We start from the raw sequence: 6,000 nt of genomic DNA, 5'->3' as shown, positions 1-6,000 counted from the left end.
GTAGCTACGTAGTCGCTCAACCTCTACCGCCACCGTCTCTTTAGCCGCCAGGGCCTGCTGCTGAAGCTCTGGGCGGCCAGGGCGGGAAAGCTCCAGGTCACAGAGGACCCGGTCAGCTCTGGTCAGGTCTTCCAAAAGTACTCGGCGCACCCCCACCCTTTGCGTGATGCAATAACCTCTCACCACTACCTTAAAGGCATCCCACTCCGTGGCTCGCTCCGCCGTCGTACCCTCGTTAATCGCAAAATAACTTGCTATCTTATCCTCCAGGTCTCCGCGAAACACCTGATCCTCTAGCAACTCCGGCCGCAATTTCCCGGAAGGCATACAAGGGGTCCCTTGGATCCATCTAAGGTCTATCAATAGAGGGTTGTGGTCGGAGATCGTCCTCGTCAAATATTCGGATCGCACCGCCGCAGCGGCCACCTCCCTAGATCCCAGGAAGCTGTCCAACCTCACATGCAATTCATGCATTCCTGAAAAGTGTGAGTAATCACGAGTAACTGGATTATGCGCCCGCCATATGTCCGTCAGTCCCCACTGAGTCTGCCAAGTCAGTCTACCCTTCGCCACTCTATGGGCCGGGGAGTCCGGGAGGGGAGGGTGAGATCTATCTAAGTGAACGTCGAGCACCGAGTTAAAGTCCCCACCCAGCAGGACAGGTCCCGACAAGTAACGAGCTAGAGAACCCGATAGTGCATTAAAAAAGGCGAGCTGGTCCGTGTTGGGCGCATAAATGCAGCAGATGTTCAAATCCCTACATCCAAGCTTCCCTGTTAATGCGACATACCTCCCCTCGGGGTCTATAGTGTGATCATCTACCTGCAAGGGTACCCCCGCCTTTATCCAGATCAGCGCGCCTCTCGCATAAGCCGAGTATGAAGTGCAGTATACCTGTCCCCGCCATCTACGCTGTAGCGCAAGCCCCTCGGTCTTAGTGAGATGCGTTTCCTGTAGCAGAGCGATCTGTACCCCTCTACGCACTAAATAAGCATGGACCTTGTGACGTCTTGACATGGTGTGCAGGCCCGCACATTCCAGGTGACACATTTCAGGTTTGAGAAATCAGCCATTGTCCCATATCGCATTCATCAGTCTCTCCGCACACTGCACAGCTAAGGGTAAATGCTCAACAACATCCTCCCCGATGACGAGTCCCCCCCTTACCAACTTTAACTCAACTTGTAAACATGAACCCCCATCCACCCCCCCCAGAACAGGTTCCAAATACCACCATCTAGTCCCCATCCAAACTGTAGGCCCCAAAAAACTCCCCTCCCTCTATCCTTCCGGTAGTCACCGTAGGCGTGCCTTAAGGGCAATGTGGGGGACCGAGCGCCGATGCGGGATCCCTCCGCAGGCCGCAGTGCGGCCGAACTCTACAGTATCAAAATGTGCGCAGGGGAGCCCCTACAACCCCCCTCCCGCAACCAGTGATTGTAACATTCACCCTCCTAAGCCCCTCAATCCCCACGCGTGTCCTCCTCCCCCGCAGTCCCCCACCCAGAACCACCTCACCCTATATCTTTATTGTTCATCCAGTAGTCCTTCAGCTGTCTCGGGGGTAACCACCGGAAGTCTCACGCTGTCCGCCTCGGAGCCCTCCGTGTCCGATTGGCCCCCACTCTCTCCTGGTTCTAAAAGAGCCGCACCACGCTCCGTCGAGGGGCCAGATATGGAAGATACCATTTCCAACGCCCCACGCCGCTCTGCCGCAGTCTCCAGCGTGGACGGCCCAGTAGTCCTGCCCCTTCGGTGTCGGAACCTCTTTGATCTCCTCGGTGGTGCAACATCCATCGTGGTTTGAGATGAAGTTCCAAAACCGTCCTTGCCCGCTCTGTACAGTTCCAGCCAACCGCATACCTCATCCGGGGTGTCAAAGAACTTGGTGGAGCCATCCACGATGATACGAAGTCGCGCCGGGAACAGTAGGGAGTACTGGATGCCTTCAGTTCGTAGTTCTCGCTTGACGGCCAGGAAGGATGACCTGCGCCTTTGCGTTTCATAGGTGTAGTCCGGGAAAATGTTCACTCGGCTGTTGTCCACCTGAAAAGGACCATTCTGTCTGGCAGCTTGGAGTAAAAGGTCCCTGTCCCGGAAATGGAGCAGCCGCGCCACCACCGGACGAGGGGGTCGGCCCTGTTGCGGGGGACGGGCCGGCACTCTGTGCGCCCGCTCTAATGTGTAGAAAGGAGACAATCCCTCCTGCGCCACTGTTGTCCGCAGCCAATTTTCCAGGTACTCCACCATGTCCCCGCCTTCAATTTTTTCGGGAAGGCCAACTACGCGAATGTTATTTCTCCTGTTCCGCCCTTCCGCGTCCTCCGCTCGCTTTTCCAGCGCTTCTATGCGGGTCAAGGCGTCCTTCATCCTTGCGTCCAGAACTTTCTGCGCCGGCTCCAATCGCCTCACCGATCCCTCAACTTCCTTCACTCGGTCAGATAGCTTACCATGATCTGCCCGTAGTAGACCTAGTCCCGTAGCCACCTGCGCAATGTCCTCTCGTAAGGCTGACCTGGTCTCCGTGATCGCCTGTAGGATCTTGTCCAGCTGTGCTTGGATCGGGGGGTCCCCTGGATTGTCCATGTGAGATCGCTCCTCGTTGTCCGGCGGTTCAGCGTCCGACGCCGCGTGGGCACCCCCCTTCGGGCCTTTCGTTTTCCCCATGACCGGAGGTGCTCGTCGGGTAAGCACCACTGAATCGGGGCCTATCAAGCTTGTGCTGGTATCTCTCCCCTCTGCGCCGCCTCTAGTCAGGCCAGTAGGCCGGCGGACGATGGGCAGGGCGGCCGCCCGATGTCGGGCCGGAGCAAGCTCCCGGGGCGCCGGCTGTGGCTATGCTCGGTCACTTTCCGTTCAGGAAGCACGTGTCCGCTGTCGCACAGGAGTCCGGTGGGGGCAGTAGTGGTGACTCTTCCCCCCAGTGTGTTGGGGGTTGTACTCCTGGATCTCAGGCCCTCTGGAGGACCCCGCAGGTCCACAGCATCCTCACCCCCTCGCAATGCTCGGCGTAGGATTCTCTCCTGTGAGCACGGGGGACAGAGCCAGCTCCCGGGCAGCGTCTCCAGGCGCCTCCCTCAGGCCAGCAGTGCGCCACTTGTCTCCTTGTGTATCGTCCAGTTGTGGAGGGCAGCCTCACCAATGGGCCCTCCGTCGGCACCGCTCCTCCCCCGTCCGCCGCACCTCAGGACCCAACCATGGGGCTTATAGGCACACAGTTAGCACTGCCAGGGGCTCAGGGGTGTCCCGCAATGGACACAGCTTGTCTGCGAGCTCCGGGTCAGGCGTTCGCGCTTCCACCGCCGGCAGTAGTTTTGCCCGTCTCCCGGCTGCAGTCAGGTCGCGCCGCCCCTCCCCCGCGCCTCCGTCGATCACCCGGACTCAGCTGCAGGCCCCCGGCATGGAGATCCACGGGACATCAGACGACGGCCTGTCTCGGCGGGGGTGGGCAACGCTTGATGCGGCAGGATTACCGCGTATCTCGGGGTCCCGGTCGCCCTCAATACAGCGTCGGTGCCATCTTGGGCTTCCTTTCGCCGCCGTCGTCCCTCGGCTTGTTTCTCCGCTCAGGGATCTCCGCGGGCCACCAAGGTTGTGGGAGGGCAAGCGGGGCCTCAGAAGTATGTCGGAGGGGTAATGGTGTCTTCAGGGCCCCCCTTTAAGCAGGATAAGTAAGAGCTCGGCCGCGGAGCTGAGACGCTAGGCGACCTCCGCCATCGGCATCCAAGCCACGCCCCTTGCAATTGCCCATAGATGGTAGTTTTGATCAACAAAAATTAGATTACCTGACCAATGCGTATTTGTTAGGAAGTCTCGACAGGCTATGTTTGAGATTCTGAAGTAATGGCAAGATGAAACAAATTGGAGATGGCAGGAGAAATTTAAAAAGTCTCATCAGGAGCAAAAGAAAATTATAACAGCGAAAGCCCGGGAACATGACTATAACAGGGTAAGAGATGGTATAGACTGTCATGATAGGGAGCTTAGAAATCGAACTGTCTTCCAGCCGTGCACTGAGAATTCACAAGATGATGAAGTAATGGAGCAGGTATTACAGATGACTCCACTCCAATAGCCCCACCGCCGTATGTGCCCAATGCCACAGCACCCCACTCAGAATAGATACTACCCCTGCTCAAATATACCCGGATGTTCGAACACTGACAGAAGTAGGAGCTGAAGGTAGGACTGCAGTGCCCTCTACAGCACTCCAAGGGAAAGTGGAGAAACCGGTTGTTTGAGAGATGAATAGACAGTTGCGGTCAGGCTTGCCTCAGGGCGAGAAGGATATAATAAGGGATATGTCCAATAATTGGATGGATTCAGATATCTACACTGTTAAGGACATTACGCAAATGGTGAGATGCATGCCTTTGGTATCCCTAAAATTATGTCACAGACTGATTGGCTGCTAGAATAGAGAGAGCCTTGGAAGGCCTACACACGCACAGGGAATTCTGTCTGAAAGTGGTTCGAGAAATATGGAAACGCGCTAATAGCTGCCTTCATGCACCAGAAACTATAGAACAGGTTGTGGGTGAATGTGTATGGCATAAGGAAAGGTGTTTTAACACCTATCGGGAGGTTGAGTCACCCAACACCTCCCCTTTGAAAGTGAGGCAATTCCCAATGAGGCAGGTGCCTCCCCTTCCGGGAGACCCTGCTGCAGAAGATGAGGAAGACAAGATGAGTAAACCTCAATTTATTCATGTTCCTTGGAAACATGAAGAGGTCATGTCTATAAAAAGAGACCTACCTGACCCATGATAAAACCAATTTGGCTTCTATAAAGAACTTAAGAAGGCAATTTCCATGGCCACAATGACCCTAGGAGACGTGGATTTTTTTCAAGAGTTTATTTCCCACTGAAAAATAGATCTCAATTAGAACGATTTATGATGCAGCCACGCTAGGGAAAATATGGGACCAATTTGTTCAGTTAGACAAATATAGACCAGCTGGTGCCCCCAGGCGCAGATACTGCTAACTTACCAGGACGGATTTTGACAAAATTACAGACTATCATACCTCCACAGACTATTAATTGGGATAAGTTAGCGGTTTGTAAACAAAAGCCAAATGAAGATGTGTCTGACTATTTTACTAGATTCGAAAATGCTTTCACTGACTTTAGAGGCCAGGATGTAGCGACCAAAGCTTGGAAAATATTGTTTGTGGATAGGTTTGTTGAAGGCTTGTTGAAGGAGATACAAGATAAGTTAGTCCAGTTGGATACTTCTTGGTCCGTTAAGACACCTGCAGAGATCCTGCATATGGCCCACTATTATGAGAAGTGGAAAAAGGATGAGAATGAAAAGGCCGAGAGAAAGACAAAAGACCTGAAGACGAAGGCACTCTAGCAACAAGCATTTCCTGATAGGGGACGCACTATGGTTAACTCTGGCGGAGCAGGCATAGAGCCTCTATGCGAAGTTCCACAGAGTTGGAAAGCAACTCCGTGGAACTTCGCTCCACTCCGCGCCCTCCTCCCAAAATAATTAAAATTATTTAAAAGGCACGTACCTGCCCCGTGGCTGCCTCCTCCTTTACATCGCCGCTCTCCTGCCTCCTCCTCGCCGTCCTGCTTTACTAATAACCCCTACATTGTACGTCTTGTGCGAGGGCATGCGCACTCGCAAGACCTACAACTTAAGGGTCATCAGTGAAACAGGACAGTGAGAAGAAGGCAGGAGAATGGCGATGTAAAGGAGGAGGCAGCCACGGGGCAGGTAAGTGCCTTTTAATTAGTTTTAATTAATTTGGGAGGGTGGAGGGGCCGGCTAACTACGCTCCACCATGAAGTCGTAGTTTTGCCTGAACTCCGCGTTCACAACGGAACGCGCAGTAGGCAAAACTACGTAAACTCTGCTGCTGGAGGATAGTTACCCACCCAGGGTTCACTATGTCAAGAAGTAGGGGAAGGGGGCGGGGCTATTCAGCCCCACCGACTGGTCAAAAACTGGGACCTAACCAATGTGCCTTCTGTAAACTGGAGGGCCC

This window comes from Lissotriton helveticus, chromosome 4_1 (assembly GCF_964261635.1).
Source record: "Lissotriton helveticus chromosome 4_1, aLisHel1.1, whole genome shotgun sequence".
In the NCBI taxonomy this organism is placed as follows: Eukaryota; Metazoa; Chordata; class Amphibia; order Caudata; family Salamandridae; genus Lissotriton; species Lissotriton helveticus.
Note: the sequence above shows the minus strand (reverse complement) of the source record.